This window comes from Anabrus simplex, chromosome 6 (assembly GCF_040414725.1).
Source record: "Anabrus simplex isolate iqAnaSimp1 chromosome 6, ASM4041472v1, whole genome shotgun sequence".
Taxonomy (NCBI): domain Eukaryota; kingdom Metazoa; phylum Arthropoda; class Insecta; order Orthoptera; family Tettigoniidae; genus Anabrus; species Anabrus simplex.
In genome coordinates, this window is record NC_090270.1 from 146,398,298 (window position 1) to 146,423,189 (window position 24,892).

A 24,892-nucleotide genomic window follows, 5' to 3' on the forward strand; every position below is an offset into this window, starting at 1 on the left:
GTGTAAAGCGTATTTCTTACAACTTGAAAACTACTGAAGATATCCGAACCAAACTTTATATTTAGCATCCACCTGTCCAAAGGTAGGTTTTAAAGGTCAATAACATTTCATGTTCCCGGAATGGACTGGTGGTTTATAGGGAACCGAAATGGTGATTTTACTCTTCCACAATATATACAGCACAAGACTAACCTGACTGGAAATCAACCAAACATGATGGAATTCCATCTATAAAACTTTTTTTTTTCATGTGCATTTTTTCGTCAGGAGGATTAATAAGGGAGATATCATGAATGGTCAGTTTTGCAGGTTAAGTCCAGCGGACATAGCCCAAAAGGTGTTGTACGTGGAGCAGATTCCTTATCTATCTATATAAATAAAATCGTAATGACTGTGTGCCTCTACATTGACTATTTTGGCGAAATTTTCGTACAGCTACCCGTTTAAGGGGTAATAATGACCATCTGCATATTTTTTTGGTTTAATTTCTTGAAAGTCCTAATTTTTACCCTCCTCGCCCAAAATCCAGATTGCGGCATAATCTGCCAGATGAAAAAGAAGTTTTAAATTTGACAAAATTATACGTTTTAGCCTCTAACAGACAGAAAACTTCCAAGATCTTTAAATTTTTATTTTTATCCCCGCAGAATATTGAAATATGGAGGAGATTTTAATGATGGTGCAGACCTTCAGGAAGTCCTATCAGATAACTGATTGCACAATCTCCATTCAATTTGGAATGATCTACAACCTTGGTCTTATGACTCTTTGTCGTATCTGTATCTCTTTTACGTTTGATTTTCCTCTATTAATCGATGTTAAGTAAATTTGGACTTTTCACACGCATAATTCATACTTTCAGTCACTTATAGGAAATATAGGATCATCAAACACTTCACGAAAATTGGCCCACCCAGTAGCTATATTTGAGCCAAATGCTATGTATGTAGCTGTCACATAATTATCCGAAAAGTAATGCAATGTGAGATAATCTTACAACAACTTTACCCTGTTCAACGTTTCTAACTCAGTCTGACCCAAGAATAGATGATATATCATAGGACCAGCCATTTAGGCCACTGAATCCCGCGTCTTATGGTACGATCCTTTGTCGATATGACGTACCTACGTTTATCAGCAGTTAATCTGTAAATGAAGGTCTGCTATATTGTAAACACGCATATACTTTCATATGTCGATCTATATATATTCACCGATGTCGGTTTGTAGCGATCGAGAAAGGGTGTGTCTGCTATTGTAATCAGTACTCCCCACACCGACTTTGACTGGCAGTAGGAATGGGGTCCTTCTCCAACTCCTGTGTAACTGGCATTAGTAAGGAAGGCCTACCATTGTAATGAATAGTTCACTTCTTGATTTGACTTGCAGAAGGCAAGGGAGCATACAGTTTTGTTTAAAACCCACCTTCCCGATTGTGTTTGGCAGTAGGCAAGGCTGCCCGCAATTATAAACAAATGTCATCATCTAAAATGTGACTGGCATTAGGCATTGTGGCCTGCTATTTTGATGGAAACTCACCAACTTGGTGTGACTGGCAGTAACCTGACTGGCAGTAGGAAAAGGGGCCTGACATTATAATGATAAGTGCACAACTCAATTTCGACTGATAGTAGGGTAGTTGCCTGCCATTATAATAAAAACTCTTCAACTGTTATCTGTTTGGAAGTAAGAAAGGGGGGCTGCCATTGTAACGAAAACTCCCGAAATTGATTGTGACCACACAGTAGGCAATGGGGCCTGCAATTATAATGTAAACTTCCCAACTCGATTGTGAATGGCAGTAGGCAAGTGAGCCTGTCGTTATATCACAAATCCGTAACAAACACTTTACATTGGAAAGAGCGTATGGGGACCTCCCCATGCTGTTTCTTGGATAACGCTAAGAGACATGCAATTATAAAACAATCTTATTTACTGCATGTACAGTATTTACTTCGATATTCGAATACAATGTAGAATACAGTAGAGAAGCACAGGTACATTTGCTAGTGTAAAAATAAGGGGGCGGCTGTGAGCTTGCATCCAGGAGATAGTAGTTTCGAATCCTACTATCGGCAGCCCTGAAAATGGTTTTCCGCGGTTTCCCATTTTCACACCAGGCAAATGCTGGGGCTGTACCTTAATTAAGGCCACGGCCGCTTCCTTCCAACTCCTAGGCCTTTCCTATCCCATCGTCGCCATAAGACCTATCTGTGTCGGTGCGACGTAAAGCCCATAGCAAAAAAAAAAGGGAGAAAGATCATTACTGGTTTCAAATCCATGGCTTTCGGTGTCACTGAGATGAACTGTGACACTATGGATGCTGTTTAAGTCAAATTTCAGCCTCCAGTGGCATGAGGGTTGAGAAGGGGTGAACAAGAATATGTCCAAAATGACTGATATTTGTGTTGAGTCCACAGTTTTCAGGGTCCTTAGCCTGGTTGGTGACAGTCCCAGTGACACTACAATCATGCATTTGTTTGAATGGATCAGCTACTTTCATGACAATTTGGGCTGCTACAAGGAAATAGTTTAATGTGAAATTATAATCTCAAACTAAAACTTAAAATTAAACACATAACAATAACCTTAAATTTATGAACCATCAGTCAACATCAGAATAAATAAATCAACAAAAATTCACTTCAAGCAGTTAATACAAATCCTAAAATTAAAAATTCAAAGAGAATGCTCAAGCAGAGCCAGTTATTACAGCTAGTTTTAAATACATTAAACCTAATTTGTGAATTAACAATAAGTTTTTTCAATTACACTGTAGCAACACTTTTAATATTGTTTGTTATTTTGAGATATGCAAGATAGTAAGAGAAAATGCATATCTGTTGTCTAATGTGTTGTCATTACTTAATAGTTCAACAGTACAAAATGATTAGGTTACAATGGTGGAGCATCAGACACAAAATTGAACGGTTTTAGGTTTTGTTGCCATCAGGGTCCAGTTGACCATTTTTGTGCTTAACATCCCTTTGGCATATATGATATGTACTCGACATGGCCTAGTGAAAGGATAGTTCAATTGAAATGAAATACTTTTCAAGATTAAAAAAGGTCTTTCCATTTTCCTATAACAGTTACTAATATGGAATTTAAGGAAAGAATAATAACCTGTTTTCTACTGCACTGCCTGACAAAAACATTGAAGCACCTGGAAGAAATGGTCAGATGTCAATGTAACATCAATTTGGAATGAACTACAACCTTGGTCTTATGACTTTTTGTCGTATCAGTATCTCTTTTACGCTTGATTTTTCTCTATTAATCGCGTGAGCCACGGAGGCTTTATTCTCAATTAGATGGAGGTTATAAAACCACGTCAAATTAAGTGCCTTTCTCTTGGTAGTCCAATGTTGATAATGTACACAAGACATCAAGTGTTCCTTCCTTGGAGTCAGATGCTGAGGATAACCAATCAAAATAGGCAGTAGCAGCAACTGGGTATTAGAAGTGGGGGTAAGGTAAGGGTGTATTCTGTCCGAAGGCAGGTCCGAACCTCCGCAGAGGTGTGGCTGAGCCGGAGTTTACGTACGGTAGGGTGGCCAGTTCGTTTCCGCTCCTCCATTCCCTTACCCCCACCAACAGCACGAGGCAACCCATCCAAATCTTGACCACGCCCAATGTTGCTTAACTTCGGAGATCTCACGGGATCCGGTGTTTCAACACGACTACGGCCGTTGGCAAAAGGGAATTGGTGTTCCCAAGCGGTCACCCATCCAAGTACCGACCACGCCCAATGTTGCTTAACTGCGGTGATCGGCCGAGAACCAGTGTATTCAACATGGTGGCCATTGACAGAAGTGGGGAGGGGGGAAAATGTACAGACAACAAAATATAGCCATGTTTGAGGTATATAGGGGCTGGGGGTGGGGCTGCGAGCTACAAAATGATACGTTTCTTGATGCTCTCTGAGCAAATTTCGTCAGAGAGGTAAAAGTTGACAGTTTACCAACTCAGGGCGGTAATAATAGTTTCTTGAGATTTTGATTCAATACTATACAATCAACCTTTAACCAAAGGAACAATATTACACGTGTATTAGAATTATATATAAGTGAAGCATGATTATACAATTAGAAATCATTGACTACACACTAAGAAATTAACAGACACTAAAGGGATTGCCCGACTGACAAATGCGCACGGTAAGCAGGTGAATCATTCCTCAGTGTCCATGACCTTAGGAAAGAAATATACCCATGCTACCATTCTTCACAGCACATGCAAAGTCTCCACTACTTGTTATGATGCTGTACTAATCGGTTTGTGCAAATTTCTGCTAATAATTGTGTTAATAATTAAAGATAATAAAGGAAAGGGTTAGTACAAATAGTACAAATTCCTAGTTTCAGCTGGCTAAAATAGAATAAAAATGTAATGTTTTCTCCACAAATTGGCGGGGTGGACTGCCCTTCCTCGCCCCCTAATCACCGCTCCTGAAAATTGGTTGAAAATGTACCAAGATAATCCATTTATTATTAAAAATCATTGTGCAGATGGTGTAAGTGATGCTGATAATTTACACAGTATTATCAGGGACTAAAATTCATTTTTATCTTCTAGTTTGCAGGTTATCAGAGAATGTGGGATTTATCAAAGATTATGGTTGAAGTATTTCAGTAATTTCCAAATATCTGAAAAAGAAGTGGAACAAAAATTCATAGAAGTTACTGATATATTGCCCTTGCTGGCCATTTTGGGCTTTGGCTGTATCTTAGCACTGTTGCTGTTAGCCCTGGAAGTTCTGAGTACCGTACTCATATATTGAAAAAGCACTCCTAATATTGTAGTCAAAAGTAACTACAGAACTAGTATAGTGTATTGTAGTGCAAAGACAGTTGCATGAAAAACCTTGGTTTAATAATGTACACAAACTGATACAATGTGAAATAAAAAGACAAAAACAGTATAAAGTGCAATTTCTTATTATAACCAAAATCCTTACCTATATTTTTACTCCTTTTCCTTCCACAGCCAGAGTCAACAGTACCAGTACCTGGAGGGAATAGCCAATTGTAACAGGTAATTATTAATTTATTACCGTACTGTGTTTGAGTCCTATCAGACTTCTGGTAATAATTTTATGTAGTTTAAGTTACTTGTTGATATTTACAAACTTCTCCATAGAGAATTATAGTAACAGATAAAGAAGGGTATACAGTCTATCGCAGAGACTGAGGAGTTAAAATGGGAGGAGAGGGGGGTGTTTATTCTGCTGAAGGTAGCTTATTGCTCACATGAATAGTTTACCAATGAAAGGGATGAATATTAGAGAAAAAAATAGTTTGTGATAATATGAAGGAGGTGAGAAATATAGGAAAATATAGGCCTGGAAGAGAGGAAAGAGACATGGAAATATTTGAGAAACTAATATATCATACTCATAAAAACTGTACTGTAATAATAATATGATGATAATTGGGGGAGATCTAAACTTGCCTGAAGTTGAATGGAATGGAGCTGGAAGTGAAGCCCATGAACAGAAACTGGCAAATAAGTTAATTTGGGAGGGAGGATTAACACAAGTAGTACAAACACCAACTCAAATCAATATCTTACTAGACATCTTCTTGGTTAAACCATGGGAAAATGTAGATAAAACTGAGGTAATTGAAGGAATAGGCAGCCATAGGGATCTAATAATGGATGTAGGACTGGTACCAAAATGGCTTAATAAGAGGGTCACAAGGACAAGAAATTGTACAGAAAAACTAAAGTCGATGAATTCGGGACTTACCTTCAATCACAATTCAGTCGTTGGATATGTGAAGGGAGTAATGTGGATACACTTTGGGCAAACTTTAAAGGAATCATTTGGGAAGGAGAGAAGAGATTTGTACCTGTTACGAAGGGTAAAATGATCTCAGACCCTGCTTGTTATACAAAGGAAATAAGAAAATGAAAAAGAAAGCGTAGAATAGTAAAGAGGAAAATCAAAGAGAGTAGGGAGAGTAGAGAAACTAGAAAACAGATAATAAGAGAACTGAATAGAGTAAAAAAGGAAGCAAAAGAGAATTACATGAATGGCATACTTCATGAGGGTAATGACCACAAAAGTAAAAGGAAAAAGCTGTATTTATATATCAGGAATCAAAAGGGAAAAGGAATCCAAATTCCCACAATGGTGGGAGAAGGGGGTGAACATTTTTTAACAGATAATGAGAAAGCAAATCTATTAGTAGGGAATTCATAGACTCAGTAGAAGATTGTTAGGAGTTGGAAACACCAGGCGACTTGGCCGTGCGGTTAGGAGCGCGCAGCTGTGAGCTCGCATCCGGGAGATAGTGGGTTTGATTCCCACTGTCGGCAGCCCTGAAGATGGTTTTCCGTGGTTTCCCATTTTCATACCAGGCAATACCTTAATTAAGGCCATGACCGCTTCCTTCCCATTCCTAGGCCTTTCCTGTCCCATCGTCGCCATAAGACCTAACTGTGTCGGTGCGACGTAAAGCAACTAGAAAAAAAAAGAAGAAAGGAGTTGGAGACCGAAACAAAAGATAGAGATACATAAGCAAACAAGAGGCTTCTCACTCACAAATGAGGATATTTTCAGAGAAATCGAACTGCTTCAGCAAGGAAAAACAGTGTTCAGGGATACTTACCAGGGAGATACGAAAGAGAATGTGGTGGTACATAGTGCTTTATTTAAAATTTAGCGTTGACTATGACATGAATACGAAAGGAATGGAAGGAATCTATAATAATACCAATTTATAAAGGAAATCTGAGAATTATAGACCAGTCAGCTTGTAAACTACCGGAGAGTTTGATAGCACAGTATGTTAGAGGGGTATGTGAAGATAAAAAATTGGTAGATGAGAAGCCAGTATTGATTTAGAAAGAAATTTTCTTGCGATGCACAACTGGTGGGATTTCAGCAGGACATATCAAATTAGTTGGATTGCATAGCCGTAGACCTCTCCAAAGAATTTGACAGAGTAGGCCTAAATTTAATGAAGGCAATCATCTAAAGCCAAATCCCAACAAGACTCAGGTGTGCGCATTTCACTTAAGGAATAGAGAAGCTCGGCGGGAACTGGACATTATATGGCAAGGCAAATGACTAGAACATTGTCCAACACCTGTGTATCTAGGTGTTACTCTTGACCGAACACTGTCCTTCAAGAAACATTGCCACAACACCAGGCTGAAAGTTAGTTCATGGAACAATCTTTTGAGAAAGCTCACAGCCACCACCTGGGGAGCAAGCCCTCACGTCCTGAGAACCTCTGCTCTTGCTTTGTGTGTGTCCGCTGCAGAGTACGCTTCACCTGTGTGGAGTGCATCCACTCACACCAAGGAGGTTGACATTGCAATCAACGAGACTGCACGTATCTTGTCGGGATGTCTGAAGCCAACCCCAGTTGACAAACTCTACCCGATTGTTGGAATAGCTCCTCCCGCTATCAGAAGGGCTGTTGCTGCTGATGCAGAGAGGACAAAGCAGACTAATGATTCTCGCCACCCACTGCATGATCACCAGGCTGTAGTCTGTCGACTGAAGTCGAGAAAGAGCTTCATCACCAGGACTCAACCACTGGTAGGAACACCTGAGTCTAACCGCATCACCAGGTGGAAGAGCGTGCTGCCGCCTGATACTCCTGCAAAGGAAGATTTAGCTCCAGGAAATGACCTGCCCTACCCTATTTGGAGATCACTTAATCGTCTTAGGGTGGGCGTACCTCTTTGCAAGACCAACATGCAAAAATGGGCCATACTTCCAGCTGATGGAGACGCATCCTGCGAGTGTGGTGTAACACAAGATCCGAACCACCTGCTCATCTGTCCCCTACTAGAACATCCCTGCACTACACAGGACCTGATCGAGGCGAACAACAAGGCCATCGGAGTCGCTACATTTTGGAAATGCTGACCGGACACGGAATGATGATGATCAGGTTTTATGTCTACTGCTTTGCCTACTTCACCTTGTAGCACAACGACTACTTTCACTATCTTTTTCCATCCTCGATTTCATTACAGGACTCATCAATCTCTTGTCCGAAGCAACTATATTCCCAGATGTTTGCTCAATACTCTCCCTAGGCATGTCTCTCCAACTCTGCGATGGCTCCCAGCAGCTTGCTGAAATTGCCTTCAGGATTGCCAAATCTGATCGAACCGATGGCCAGGAGATGGTTTTCTTGGTTTCTGTTTTGCAGACAGCATCCCCATCATCCATGGTGGGAATTATACAGGGTAGTCGGAAACAACATGATCCGGGTATATGATCGTTAGATAAGTAATTTGAAAAAGATACATCGATATCTTGATCCGTTGTCGTTTTATCGCTTCACGGGCGACTTCTGATGAACTTTTGAGTCGGTGTTGCTAAATCTGCACGTGGCTTATGACCGGCTTAAGAGTACCAATAGAAGAAATAAACTTCTCCAGGGGAGGAAATTGAAGAAAGACCTCCCTGCTGATAGGCTCAGCCCACAGCAAGCATGCTACGGTGGCATTAGCTGAGACTCATGGTGTGTTAGTGTTTGATGCTCAATTCTCGCTGTAGCTCTCAAGCCCGACCAAGCCACGTGCAGATTTAGCAACACTGTCTTGTAAATCCCATTTCAATTCGCCCACAAAGCGATCTAATTGGCTAACTTCAGCAGTTGATAAAATGACAACGGCATGAGATAACGACATAATTTTTTTTCAAATTACTTATCAGCATGAGCAACGCTTTAACGCTCATGTACTCAGTTCACGTTGTTTCCGACCATCCTGTATAGTGTTGCAAGAAAACAACTTGCCACAATACATAAATTAATAAGCCTATAAATGCTACAATGAAATAAAATCGTAGTCCTCAATCACAAAAAGATGAAAGGGGCAAATAAACTAACCTAAACCTTGACGGAAGATTACCTTTCCCTCGGCAGTGAAAATGGGATCTCTAGTGATACCTCTCCTTCAGCTAGTAAGACTTGGAAGATTTTTCTTTAGGCATTGCCGAATGCACTTCTTCAAAGTAGATCTCAGCATGGTCTTTGGGGTAGGAATACATGACAGTAAGGAGACGAGCTGCTTGACTATGTGATATGTAATACCAATATAAATGGTCCGTTACTGGACATTATAAATTTTCCAACTAACTCATTCCTGGTTGCCAGAGTTTTGCCCCAGTGTGCTAAGTTGGGCTCATCAGTTGGTAAATAGCACACCCACCAAGACACATGGCTAGTGCATACAGTGGAGGCTATTACTAAATGTTTTCATTCCTCCCCTGAAGGGGGAGGCAGACGGTGATGCCGTCTCTCAGGCCGGGAGTTTGTTACGGTGAAGGAGATGTGCGGAGAAGGTGAGGGGGTAGGCGGCCGTGGCCTATACTACGAACTGTCCCGGCATTCGCCTTAGTGCAGGAGAATGGAAAACCACGGAAAACCATTCTCTGGACAGCTGACGGGTGGTACCAGGCGCAAAGTCCGGCACTGTGCCCCAGGCCCGTCTCTCGAATGCAGAGGCGTAGAGCAACTTACAGCCGTGGCCAACTTTCCTCTGCTCGGTTGGCCGGTCAGAGTACAGAGCTGTTGGACCACGGACAGGCCGTGGCCTCTTAAGGGATAAAACCCACTCTGCATCCACCGACCCAGTGGAGGCATCATCATCATCAAATGCTTTCATTCCCCAGCCTGAAGAGGTGGGGCGGGCCACCTAGAGGGTGTCGCCCTCTCTCTGGCCAAGAGATGCAGGCAGGTTGGGGAGATGTGACGGAAGAAGGAGGTGGGTAAAGGATGTGAATGTGTAGGAGATGGCGAGCTGCTTTATTATATCATAGTTTGAGTGTTTACATTGATGTTATCTTACAGCTGTTTTACATTCATATAGATTAGGGGAGTTATATGTTGCTGAAATGGTGCTGGGATGTGTAGGTGCAGTTACTCTAGCATAGGTGGGTTGATATGCCTGGAATTAGGTATGAGGTTAGGAGGTGGAGAGTAGTTGTGCATTGTTGGAGAGAGGTGATGAGGATGCGAAGAAGGTCAGGTGTGGGAGGTCGTGGGGTGATGTATGCTATGTTAGGAGGGGTGAGGTAGACTGGTGGATATGCTGGGATCAGAGTGGGGGGTGGTCGGGTATGGGGGTATGCGTGGTCAGGGGTACAGCGGTTGGGCGGGGAATAGGTAGGTTCCACTCTCTGATGTTGGCCAAATACTTGAGCTGATGAGTTGCTGGACATGTGGTTCGGATGGCAGCTGTAGTCGGACCATGTAAGTGGGTCCGTGGTTGTTGCGTATCCTTATGGCCCGTTGTGCTGGGATGCCTGCAGTTCGGAGTTCGTGGAGTATTTCCGGCTCGACGATATTCGGAGAGATTCCACGTAGCACACAGCTGGGCCTGGCCTGGGGCGATGGTGACTGTTGGATCGATGTTGGAAGGTTCGAAGTGTTGACTGACGGCGATGGTGGAGCTAGTTCCTGCGGAGTGATGGGGGGTTGGTAGGGTGAGCGTGACGTGGGATTCGGGAGAGATGATGACATGACTGGGGAGGGGTGGCAGGTTACGCTGGTAGTGATTACGGTTGATGCCGGATTGCAGGGAGAGGTAGTAATTGTAGTGATGGTGGTGGTGGTGGTGGTGGTGGTTATTGTCGGGGGTGGGGGCTCATGGAGGAGGGGTATGAGGCCCGGATCTTTCTGTAGCTGGTTCAGTATTAACTGGGGAGGTGGTTTCACAGAATAGTTCTTGCCTCGGAATGTTGCTCCGGAAGTGAACAGGCAGTGGTCTGCTTCTTCTCTGCTGGTTTGTATTATGATGTGCGCTGTAGGCGTCCTGGTGCGGTAATCGTCTGGTCTGAATACATTAACCACCTGAGGGTCTGCTGCATTGAGCTCTTGGTAAATGTCACTTTCTGAGATTGTAAGGTCTATTCCTGGGATGAATACGTAGGGCATGGTGGATGGGGGAGGCGACAGCCAACGAGGCGTCTGCCTGTTTATGCTTTGTTGCGGTCGGCAGAGCTGCAATTAAAGGTGAAGGCTGCCTGGCCGAAAAAATTTCTGGGAGTAGATATATGTGATGAGGTGTTCCTGCCAGAGTAGAAACAGAGATCTTGCATCAGAGCCTACGTTTTGAAGGGAAACCAGAGCTGCCAGTGGAGGCCACTGTGTAGGCTACTTAGAGCCACCAGCAGAGCCAATGCACTATGAGAGACTTTATCTTATTACCAAAAATTGATGTCTGCCTGGCTATCAGATGATATAGATGTTCATTCCCATAGGGAACCTGAAATATGGTCCATTATTGGACATTATACATTTTCCAGCTAACTCATTCCTGGTTGCCAGCGTTTCGTCCCAGTGTGCTAAATAGGGCCCATCAGTTGGTAAATAGCACACCCACCAAGAGCATGGCTAGTGCTTACCGTGGAGGCTATCTATCTATCTATAAATGTTTTCATTCCCCACCCTGAAGGGGAGATATGATGGAAGAAGGAGGTGGGTAAAGGATGTGAAGAAGTGGGAGATGGGAGAGGAATTGTGCATATGCCTAGGGATTGAACAAGTTGCTTTATTTAATTCAGAAGTACATGTGAGACAATAGGTGATTTACGGAAGGGTGTGAGGGAAAAGGTGGAGTGCAAGTGGGAGAAATGAAGTTTAGAAGGAAGTGCCGGGGTAAAGGTGCAATGTAAAGAGATGGAGGGTAGCTGTAATTTGACTGAGAGAAGTGATGAGAAGACGAAGGAGATCAAACGTTAGGAGGGGTGAGGGGATGAAGCCAGTTGGAGGAAGGGGAGGACAAACTGGTGGAGATGGGTAAACAGGAGTAGGGGCTGGCCGGGGGCGATGAGACGTATGATCAGAGGGTTGGCGACTAGGTGAGGGTGGGGAATGAGAGGGTTCCACTCGATAATATTGGCCGTGGACACTGGCACCGGTGGTGATGAGCTGGTGGACGACATCACATGTAGGTAGCTGGAGCCGCATCATAAATGTAGGGCCATGGACGTTCTGAATCCGAATAGCACGTCGGACGGGAACGCCCGCTGCACGAAGTTCTTGTAGAACGTCCCTTTCGGAGATTTCAGGTGGGATTCCACGTAGCACACAGCTATACACAGCTGGAGGGGACGGTGAAGATGACTGGGTCGATAATGTCTGGGCGGCGGCTGCTTCGGTGTTGGCTGGCGAAGATATCGATGGCGAAGCAGCAACAGCTGAGTCTGGCGTGCTTGCAGGGAGTTGCTGAAGGGCAGTGGGCGAAGAAATTGGGAGAGATGATGACATGACAGGTGACGGGTGACAAGTGGTAACCGTTGTGACACGAACAGAAGAAAGGATACTAGCGGACGTCGTGGTGGTAATGGTGGTCGTTGTTGGGAAGGAGGGTGTTGATGTCTGAAGCGTCGTCAGGGATGTGGGCCTGTGGACAACTGGGACAAGGGTTGGAGTTTCAGAGAGCTGGGCTTGAATGTACGGAGGGGTTGGCACCACTGCGTAGTTTTTACAATGGATCATCATGCCGGAAGCGAAGAGGCGGCGGAGGGCATCCTGTCCGCTGAGATGCACTAGAATCTATGTAGAGGTCAGTGGCGAGAAGGTCATCGATGTTGTCTTCTTCGGAGATGGGTGGATCCACTCCGGGGATGATACAATAGGCCATGGTCGTGGGGAAATCAACAGCCAGCGAGGCGTCAACCTATATGCTGATTGATGTCGGCTAGGTAGCAGGTAGAGATGAAGGCTACCCGGCCGAGCAAAAATTAGAAGTTGCGACGGCGGAGAGTATGTCCACTTAGCGAGGTGTGTTCTCCCGTCGAGGCCACTGCGTAGGCTACTTGGAGCCACCAGCAATGCCAATGCACTATGAGAGACTTTGTCTCATTACCAAAAATTAATTAATGCCTGCCTGGCTATCAAATGATACAGATGTTGATTCTCATAGGGAACATGAAATATTTGTCCCGAATGAGTAAATTTATAATACGATTATAAATGGTCCGTTATTGGACATTATAAATTTTCAGGCTAACTAATTCCTGGTTGCCAGTGTTTCGCCCCAGTGTGCTAAGTTGGTAAATAGGACACCCACCAAGATGCATGGCTAGTGCATACCGTGGAGGCCACTGCATAGGCTACTTGGAGCCACTAGCAGTGCATATGCACTATGAGAGATTTTGTCTCATTACCAAAAATTCATGCCTGCCTGGCTATCAGATGGGTGGGTGGACTATTTACCAACTGTTGTGCCCAACTTAGCACACTGTGGCAAAACAATGGCAACCAGGAATGAGTTAGCTGGAAAATTTATAATGTCCAATAACAGACCATTTATACTGGTATCATGAATTTACTCATTCGGGACAAATATTTCAGGTTCCCTATGGGAATCAACTTCTATATCATATGCTGTATGTTCCGAGATGTCAATGGAGAAAGAGTGTGGACTGTTATTAGTAGACTAATAAAGTTGAATGGAGCCTTTAAAAGCAGGACAGATCATAAATAAATTGATAATATAGTTAGAATTCAAGAAGACAAATAGGGGCGAATTATTCGTTAACGGGGAGAGGAGTTGGAGATTGAAATAATTTATCAAGAAATATGTTCAATGTATCTTCAACTTCTTTGCAATAATTTATGAAAATCTAGATAAACAATTATTATAAAATAGATTTATTTTGTCAGGCAAGATAAAGGTCATTAGGCCCTCTCTTCCATCTAATCAGAAAAAACAACATTTTCATATGCAGAGTGAATAGACTACAAATGAAATATTTTGTAGCCATTAAACAATACAGTTGATAGGGAATATGCCACTTGGGCAACAGCCCTAAATACAGATCAGTGGTGATTGATTGACTGATTACTTTATTACTAAGGCTCTGCCGCAATACTAATACAATCTGAAGTGGGGAAGTCATGGGGTTCCTTTGTCACAACTTCAGTACTCTCATTCCTTTTTTTTTTTTTTGTTACTGGGAAGGAAACGACCGTGGCCTTAGTTACGGTACAGCCCTAGCATTTACCCATGTGAAAATGGGAAACCAGGGAAAACCATGATCATGGCTGCCGACAATGGGATGCGAACCACTATCTCCAGAATGTAAACTGACAGCTACGTGATCAAAACCACATAGCAACTCGCTCTGTGCGCTCACATTTGAAACAAATCATCTTCAACTTTTTAGCGTTAGACTACATTTTATTCGTTACAAATTAAAGATGATTAACGGCAAAAAAATATATATCTTACTGAAGACTCTGACAGAGCAGTGGTGGGGAGATGCTGCAACACGTCTTCAGCCTAAGGTTCTTTCACACTACACGGTTTCGATCGTACGGCAAAAAAAACCGTACGGCAACATTCCTTTAGTGGCGTGAGGAAGAGCATTAGAGCTTTCACATTACACGGCATGGCAACCGTGCCGTCGCCGTGCCGTGTAGCAGCCGTGTCTTGCCACTGGAATGGATGGCTGCCGTTGACTCGGTGGCGCACAAAGCTAAATGCATGCTTTCACACTGTACGGTTTTTTAATCGTACGGCAGCTCTCGAGCAGCTGTAGAGGAGATAACGCGAGAGATATCAAGTTCTACGCATTAGTATCGTAATGTATTATTGTGTTACTTTGTTGCTAAAATGTTCAGTGCATTGCTTTGTAGGATTTATGGTTGGTTTTGTAAAATGGCTGACGTAGATTCTGAAATTCTGATTACTGTGGTCCAAGCCAGACCTGCGCTGTGGGACAAAACTCCAGATATTTATACAGCAGAGGTGATTGGGAATTAGAGGGAGGAGGCAAAAATGTGCAGACAACAAAACATACCGCGTTTGTGAGATATAGCGGGCGGCGGCGGCGGAAGTAGTATAATAAGCGGGTTCGGGTGCCACCTCCACCTCGGACTCCCAGAGGCCACCTCCACCTCCACCTCCACCTCAGGCTCCCAGAGGCCACCTCCACCTCCACCTCAGCCAGAGGCCCCCCAGAGGCCTCCTCCACCTCCACCACAGCCAGAGGCCTCCCAGAGGTCTCCTCCACCTCCCGCGGGAAATTTGAATTTGTAAACAAAGCCACGTGCTTTTTGACAGCTGTCATCGACAACAACGCATCGCTAACCTCAGTACTGCCATCTTGACGGGCCTAAACCTCAGTAGTACCAACTTAACCTAACTAGCGCGAGGTAAACAAAGCCACGTGTTTTTTGACAGCCACGTGCTTTTTGACAGACAACAACGCATCGCTAACCTCAGTACTGCCATCTTGACGGGCCTAAACCTCAGTAGTACCAACTTAACCTAACTAGCGCGTGGTAAACAAAGCCACGTGCTTTTTGACAGCCACGTGCTTTTTTGACAGCTGTCATCCGCCATCTTTAAACCACAGAGCACTGTGCTGCCCTCTTTATCGTAGTAGATGTAAATTCGTCACCTGTCATCGGCAGTGCTGCCATCTTGGCGGGCCTAAACCTTAGTGCTACCAACTTAACCTAACTAGCGCGTGGTAAACAAAGCCACGTGCTTTTTGACAGCCACGTGCTTTTTTGACAGATGTCATCCGCCATCTTTAAACCACAGAGCACTGTGCTGCCCACTTTATCGTAGTAGATGTAAATTCGTCACCTGTCATCGGCGGTGCTGCCATCTTAACGGGCCTAAACCTTAGTGCTACCAACTTAACCTCACTAGCGTGAGATAAACAAATCCACGTGCTTTGTTGACAGCTGTCATCCGCCATCTTTAATCTATAGAGCACAGTGCTGCCCTCTTTAGCTACTTACCTTTGAAATGTGGTGGCGGATAATTTGAAAAATGCTTTTTGACAGCAGCCATCTTTAATCTAGAGAGCACCGTGCTGCCCTCTTTAGCTAGATACCTGTGGTGGCAGGCAATTCCACATGACAGCAGCCATCTTTAATCAAGAGAGCACCGTGCTGCCCTCTATGTGGTGGCGGCAAATTCTACATGCTCTTGTTTGGAAACAAACTCACGCGCTTTTTTTGACAGCCGTCATCCGCCATCTTTAATCAACAGAGCACAGTGCTGCAATCTTTAGTTGAAATGTGGTGGCGACAATTTGAAAAATTCTATGTGCTCTTGTTTGGAAACAAAGCCACGTGCTTTTTTGACAGCTGTCATTCGCCATCTTTAATCAATAGAGCACTGTGCTGCTATCATGCGGGCAATTTCGTCAGCTGTCATCCGCCATCTTTAATCCACAGAACACCGTGCTGCCCCCTTTATGACATGTAGTAGCGGGCAATTTGAAAAGTTCTGTTAGCTGTCATCCGCCATCTTTAATCAAGAGCGCACCGTGCTGCCATCTTTAGCTAGAAATTGAAAAATTCCACGTGCTCCTGTTTAGTAAACAAACTCACGCGCTTTTTTGTCAGCTGTCATCCGCCATCTTACATCGCAAACCTCAGTGCTACACTCTTTAGGTACATACCTTTGAAATATGGTGGCGGATAATTTAAAAAGAAAAATTCTACAGCAGCCACCTCTCTGCGCTAATTGCACAAGATGGTGGCTATACATGACTCCTTAAAGGTGCTTATGCAAGATGGCCGCTATACATAGGTTCTTATGAGACGCCCTCGGGATGCTTGCGCAAGATGGCGGTTATACATGGCTCCTTATGAGATGCCCTAGGGATGCTTGCGCAAGATGGTGGTTGCTCTTATGAGACGACTTAAGGGTGCTTGCGCAAGATGGCTGCTGCTCTTATGAAGAAAGCTAGCTTAGAGGCTAACGCGTCGTGCTAGTTCGATTCATTAAATTTGGGGCTTAAATGCAAAATGTTAAATATCTCGAAAGCGGAGCATCGTAGAGCAAAACGGACAAAACTTTTTCTGCCCAGTACATCGGTTCGCAGTACGAGGAACAAGAAAAACATAGTCTAATGATGAGATCAACGGTTCGGTTCCTACTTAGGCCCTTTGGCATTCGCTCTGTTTTAGCTTGTATTGAAGCAAGTCTTCGTAACATGATCAGGTTTAGCTATGGTAGAGAGTATAACGTGCCGTGCAGGTTCGATTCATTAAATTTGGGGCTTAAATGCAAAATGTTAAATATCTCGAAAACGGTGCATCGTAGAGCAAAACCTGATACCTAGGTTTGCAGTATCAGGAACATGATAGCATAAGAAAAACATAGTCTAATGATGAGATCGACGGTTCGATCCCTACTTAGGCCCTTTGGCATTGGCAGCTATCTAATTCTACAAGATGGGGGCTATACATAGCTTCTCATGAGGCAGCTTAAGAGCGCTTGCACAAGATGGCTGCTGCTCTTATGAGACGCCCTAGGGGTGCTTGCGCAAGGTAGCAGCGACAAGACGGTGACTATACACAGCTCCTTATGATACGGTCTAGAGGTGTTCACACAAGATGGTGGCTGCTCTGATGAAGAAAGCTAACTTTGCATCGTGCAGGTATCTTTACAGCACTAAACCTCATACCTTTGAAATGTGGTGGCGGGTGCTTTTCTCTTAACAGCAGCTATCTTTAAACAATAGCGGCTATACATAAGCTGTTAAGGCCTCCTCTTATGTCAAGGCATAGCTCTATCGAACAAGTTTAAACCTGCATCGGGATAGCTAGAGTAAGCACGTGTTGCAGTGATGACATCATTATGCATGTTGAGACTTGCAAATCACTAAAGAAACATAACAAGACTAGAATCGAACACCGCACTCTATGCCGTTAACTTCATCATGTGATCGGAACATTGATTAAAGTGTTTAGAACACTAAATAAGTGATCAAGACTATAATAGAACACTGTACTCGATACAACATGTGTTTAGAACATGTCAGGGGATACCTTTGTTCTAAGAAGATTAGATTACCGCACATTCCTTGTAGGGCTAATAGGCTAAAGGGCTAATGGGCTAATGGGCTAAAGGGCTAGGGTGCCTCTCCTCTCTTTATCCGGGCTTGAGACCGGCTCTACAACTAGAGGCGGAGTTAACACCCTAAGGAAGGGAGAATGTTGGGAAATAATCTATATGAATATAGCTACTCGATCGACTATATACTACAGATGGATGACTTAGGTGAGGGTAGGCGCTTACTTAATAATACCTACACGACGTAATTCATACTCTATTTCAAAAATATCTTCTTTGTACTGTGTGTAACCAGCATCATGATAGGCTCTTAGCAGTTGTAAACGTTTTACGAGTACGTTGGGGTCTTTACAGTAGCTTATATCTACATAGGGTAACAGAGGCTTGTTGTGAACTTTGAGTCTATAAGCAGACAGTTGATGTGCAGGGACTTGTTTTGATGTAATACGTGCTTCAGCAGTAGCGTTTCTAGGTACAAACTTAACTTGTTTCGATAGCGATGAAGCGTTGAAATTTCCTTCTTCTTTACCTTGCATCTCTTCTTGAGATGTTTGCACTTCGACAGAACGTGTAGTAGGCTTAGGAAATGAAGTAAAATCATCAAGCTGTAATGGCAATGAATTTTCTTCTTCTTCTACTTTCCCTTTACTACTGTTTTGATCAACATCATTATCCATATTATCATAATCATGATCCTGCCTCTCTTTATCTTGAAGTTCGTGCTTAGTAACAGAACTTGCAGCAGGCCTAGACAACAAGGGAGAATTAAAAATCCCTCGCAGAGGTGTACTTTTTAAACATAAATCAGTGTTCGCTGGAATATGGTTGAGCTCTTTGTATTTTGTTCCCGATGAAGCTACATTACACGCGGCTTCATGACGTTGAGCGTTGTATGCGTTCTTGAACTCTCTTCTACAATGATGGCATTGAAAAATTGTCCTACATGATATCTCATGACGTCTCCTGTGATAGCTTCGGGAAAATGCTTTTCCACACTCTTTGCAAATATACCTAGAAATAGGTTTTTCCATGACGGACTTTTATCTTCTGCTAACAGATTCTTCTTTAAATCTACTCGACATTTGTTACTCTCTACTTCGATGATGCGAACAGCTTAGCGATTAACAGTAAACTAACACAAAAGCGTATAACCAAGGTAGCAACAGTAAGGTTTAAGCCCATCAAGATGGCAAGAGTGAGGTTAGCGACGTTCTGCCGTTGGATTTTAAATTCCGCGCTATAACATGCATAAGGTGGCAGCCTTGAGGTTTACTGCCGTAAAGATGGCAGCAGTGAGGTTAGCGACGCTCTATTGTCCTTCAAAGTGAGGTTAGGGTTCGTCAAGAAGACAGCTGTCAAAAAAGCACGTGGCTATGTTTACCAAACAAGAGCACGTGGCAGTGACGTCACGGTCACGTAATCAATCCTTAGCTCTACGTCGTTAAGAGCAGCATTAGGATTAGCTATGTTTAAAAATCTTGGGAACAGAGCAGCAGTATGAATTGCCATGTTTCAAAACATGTACACATCACCTATCGATTTTACACGCATCAACCCTCGTACTAAACTTCTTCCGCTAGATCGTGCTGCTATCTTAGCATAACCTATACCCATAAAATTAAAGTACAATGAATAGCCATGTTTCAAAGCGTGTACGCATTACTTATTGATTTTACATTCATCGAATCTCGTACTGAACTTCTTCCGCTAGATTGTGCTGGTATCTTAGCATAACTTATACACATGAACTTAAAGTACAAAAAATAGCCATGTTTCAAAGCGTGTACACATTACCTATCGATTTTGCATGCATCGACTCTCGTACTAAACTCCTTACGCTAGATTGTGCTGCTATCTTAGCATAACCTATACGCATGACATTAAAGTACAAAGAATAGCCATGTTTCAAAGCGTGTACACATCACGTATCGATTTTGCATGCAACAAATATCGTACTAAACTTCATCCGCTAGATCGTGCTGCTATCTTAACATAACCTATACTTATAAAATTAAAGTACAATGAATAGCCATGTTTCAAAGCGTGTACACATTACCTATCGATTTTGCAAACATCGACTCTCGTACTAAACTTCTTCTGCTAGATTGTGCTGCTATCTTAGCATAACCTATACGCATAACCTTAAGGTACAAAGAATAGCCATGTTTCAAAGCGTGTACACATTACCTATCGACTTTGCATGCAACAAATATCGTACTAAACTTCTCCCGCTAGGTTGTGCTGCTATCTTAGCATAACTTATACACATGACCTTAAAGTACAAAGAATAGCCATGTTTCAAAGCGTGTACACATTACTTATTGATTTTGCATTCATCGAATCTCGTACTGAACTTCTTCCGCTAGATTGTGCTGGTATCTTAGCATAACTTATACACATGAACTTAAAAGTACAAAGAATAGCCATGTTTCAAAGCGTGTACACATTACCTATCGATTTTTCATGCATCGACTCTCGTACTAAACTCCTTCCGCTAGATTGTGCTGCTATCTTAGCATAACCTATACCCATGAACTTAAAGTACAATGAATAGTCATGTTTCAAAGCGGGTACACATCAACAATCGATTTTGCATGCATCGACTCTCGTACTAAACTTCTTCAGGTAGATTGTGCTGTTGTCTTAGCATAACATATACCCATAAAATTAAAGTACAATGAATAGCCATGTTTCAAAGCGTGTACGCATTGCCTATCGATTAAACATGCATCAACTAGAGTACAAAACCTCTCCCGCAAGAGTGTGCTGCTATCTTAGCATAACCTATGTGCACGAACTTAAAGCATAAAAAATAGTTGTGAGTAAACATTTTGTGACATAGCAGAGTGTTTACTACGTAGGTGTAGACATTGAACTTTGCATGCTGAAGCAGCATACTACGTGACCGTGACGTCACGACCACGTGCTCTTGTTTGGTAAACATAGCCACATGCTTTTTTGACAGCTGTCTTCTTGACGAACCCTAACCTCACTTTGAAGGACAATAGAGCGTCGCTAACCTCACTGCTGCCATCTTTACGGCAGTAAACCTCAAGGCTGCCACCTTATGCATGTTATAGCGCGGAATTTAAAATCCAACGGCAGAACGTCGCTAACCTCACTCTTGCCATCTTGATGGGCTTAAACCTTACTGTTGCTACCTTGGTTATACGCTTTTGTGTTAGTTTACTGTTAATCGCTAAGCTGTTCGCATCATCGAAGTAGAGAGTAACAAATGTCGAGTAGATTTAAAGAAGAATCTGTTAGCAGAAGATAAAAGTCCGTCATGGAAAAACCTATTTCTAGGTATATTTGCGAAGAGTGTGGAAAAGCATTTTCCCGAAGCTATCACAGGAGACGTCATGAGATATCATGTAGGACAATTTTTCAATGCCATCATTGTAGAAGAGAGTTCAAGAACGCATACAACGCTCAACGTCATGAAGCCGCATGTAATGTAGCTTCATCGGGAACAAAATACAAAGAGCTCAACCATATTCCAGCGAACACTGATTTATGTTTAAAAAGTACACCTCTGCGAGATATTTTTAATTCTCCCTTGTTGTCTAGGCCTGCTGCAAGTTCTTTTACTAAGCACGAACTTCAAGATAAAGAGAGGCAGGATCATGATTATGATAATATGGATAATGATGTTGATCAAAACAGTAGTAAAGGGAAAGTAGAAGAAGAAGAAAATTCATTGCCATTACAGCTTGATGATTTTACTTCATTTCCTAAGCCTACTACACGTTCTGTCGAAGTGCAAACATCTCAAGAAGAGATGCAAGGTAAAGAAGAAGGAAATTTCAACGCTTCATCGCTATCGAAACAAGTTAAGTTTGTACCTAGAAACGCTACTGCTGAAGCACGTATTACATCAAAACAAGTCCCTGCACATCAACTGTCTGCTTATAGACTCAAAGTTCACAACAAGCCTCTGTTACCCTATGTAGATATAAGCTACTGTAAAGACCCCAACGTACTCGTAAAACGTTTACAACTGCTAAGAGCCTATCATGATGCTGGTTACACACAGTACAAAGAAGATATTTTTGAAATAGAGTATGAATTACGTCGTGTAGGTATTATTAAGTAAGCGCCTACCCTCACCTAAGTCATCCATCTGTAGTATATAGTCGATCGAGTAGCTATATTCGTATAGATTATTTCCCAACATTCTCCCTTCCTTAGGGTGTTAACTCCGCCTCTAGTTGTAGAGCCGGTCTCAAGCCCGGATAAAGAGAGGAGAGGCACCCTAGCCCTTTAGCCCATTAGCCCATTAGCCCTTTAGCCTATTAGCCCTACAAGGAATGTGCGGTAATCTAATCTTCTTAGAACAAAGGTATCCCCTGACATGTTCTAAACACATGTTGTATCGAGTACAGTGTTCTATTATAGTCTTGATCACTTATTTAGTGTTCTAAACACTTCAATCAATGTTCCGATCACATGATAAAGTTAACGGCATAGAGTGCGGTGTTCGATTCTAGTCTTGTTATGTTTCTTTAGTGATTTGCAAGTCTCAACATGCATAATGACGTCATCACTGCAGCACGTGCTTACTCTAGCTATCCCGATGCAGGTTTAAACTTGTTCGATAGAGCTATGCCTTGACATAAGAGGAGGCCTTAACAGCTTATGTATAGCCGCTATTGTTTAAAGATAGCTGCTGTTAAGAGAAAAGCACCCGCCACCACATTTCAAAGGTATGAGGTTTAGTGCTGTAAAGATACCTGCACGATGCAAAGTTAGCTTTCTTCATCAGAGCAGCCACCATCTTGTGTGAGCACCTCTAGACCGTATCATAAGGAGCTGTGTATAGTCACCGTCTTGTCGCTGCTACCTTGCGCAAGCACCCCTAGGGCGTCTCATAAGAGCAGAAGCCATCTTGTGCAAGCGCTCTTAAGCTGCCTCATAAGAAGCTATGTATAGCCCCCATCTTGTAGAATTAGATAGCTGCCAATGCCAAAGGGCCTAAGTAGGGATCGAACCGTCGATCTCATCATTAGACTATGTTTTTCTTATGCTATCATGTTCCTGATACTGCAAACCTAGGTATCAGGTTTTGCTCTACGATGCACCGTTTTCGAGATATTTAACATTTTGCATTTAAGCCCCAAATTTAATGAAACGAACCTGCACGGCACGTTATACTCTCTACCATAGCTAAACCTGATCATGTTACGAAGACTTGCTTCAATACAAGCTAAAACAGAGCGAATGCCAAAGGGCCTAAGTAGGAACCGAACCGTTGATCTCATCATTAGACTATGTTTTTCTTGTTCCTCGTACTGCGAACCGATGTACTGGGCAGAAAAAGTTTTGTCCGTTTTGCTCTACGATGCTCCGCTTTCGAGATATTTAACATTTTGCATTTAAGCCCCAAATTTAATGAATCGAAATAGCACGACGCGTTAGCCTCTAAGCTAGCTTTCTTCATAAGAGCAGCAGCCATCTTGCGCAAGCACCCTTAAGGCGTCTCATAAGTGTTACGGTGAGCGTTGACACATTTAAACAGATATGTACTTTCAAGTGCTTGCAGCAATCACTAAGCATAAACCGACCAAGTTCGACGTAAAGTAAGCAAAGGGACTCAAGAAATACTTGCCGGTGCGGGGGGGGGAAGAGGACTCAGCAGAGCAATGCGCAGGGAAGGGCGTAAAGTGAAGCAACACCAAAATTTAAATGTCGTGTCTAGAATAACCAGATAGCAGTGATCACATCCCAAATCAAGTGGTGATTTCAATTATGGGGGCCTTTCCCCAGAGGAACTATCGCGGTAGGGACACGTGGAAAAAGGGGGGGGGAAGGAGAACACCCAAGAAAACTCCCACAAGCACAGGTTTCAAAAAATGAACACATATATTAAAACAACTCCAAGAAATAACAATTGTTTACACTATAAGAATGAGAACTTCGACCATTTGATACACCATTAAAATGGGAAATTGTACAAGCCAAGCACGAAACCAGAATAAAATTTTATACCAACGTTCACGCGAATGCCACAAAAGTAGCAAGGAATTATGGAAACAGGAACAAGAAAATTAACATTAGTTAAAAGGAATTTTTCCAGTGCTCACAAAGGCACGTGATAAAAGAACAGGCTATCCCCCTAAAACTAAGGCACACCTTTTTTTAAGCAAGTAGACACCAGAATATTCGAAAGGCACACGCCAGATGAAGTAAAAAAATTAGCAGAGCACCAAGCTACAAATTTATTAATATGTTACTAGAGGTACGAAAGGTAGACGAAAAGAAGGAAAAATCGGGAAAGAGATTCAAGCAGGGAAAGGGGATTGACCAGGGTACGATGTCCGCTCCAAACGAGAGAAAAGGTTCCAGTACAACTGTTCAAAACTTGAAGCCCAGCACGCTTCCTCCTTCATATTTCCATCATAAAGTCAAAGTCAATAATTTGGCACCGTGAAATTTCGCTGTGTCCTGAAGGGACGATAGTTCAATATCGAAGCGTTATTCAAGCCCATATGATGAATGAGAGGGCGAAATTAAAATGAATGGTAAATAATTACAGTAAAAGTCTGCTCACCCAACACGTAACGGAGAACCAAGTAAAGTCCAAATGCACTCGGACCAGCCGGTGCAGGGCTTGAGCTCCCACTGCCGATTACAACACCAAGTCACAGCTGATCGCCGGACAGGAGAAAGCGGCGAGTATATATATACACGGAGCGAAGCGAGCTCGAGAACACACTAGAACTAGGTGACGTCACGGAGATTGCGCGTGGCGGTGTAGCAGATGAAGCAGTGGTGAGACAGCATAGCAAGCAGAAGGTTCATAGAGCAGCGCAATATAGTGTGCACTAAATCAAAACGGAGAAGCAGCCACAAGGTAGGCGAAGTTGAGCTCGTAACATACTCCCACCACCAGGAGAAATCCGAAGGATTGGTGTCCAAAGTTGACGAGACGGCAAATGAGAGCAGAAGATGGTGAAAGCAGTACCGGTGGTCCAAAGCGACACGGACGAAGATGAAGAGTGGCGGAGATCCAACTGCGGCGAAAACGATGACAGGCAAAAAGGCAGAACCGACGAAAACATGAAGACAGTAGAAGCACCAGGTCCCA

The 24,892-nt window shown here is 43.0% G+C and overlaps 1 pseudogene; it reads right to left on the bottom strand.

Moving 5' to 3' along the window:
- Positions 1-3,694: 3,694 nt before the first annotated feature.
- Positions 3,695-3,811, bottom strand: LOC137501365 (5S ribosomal RNA; annotated as a pseudogene).
- Positions 3,812-24,892: the final 21,081 nt, after the last annotated feature.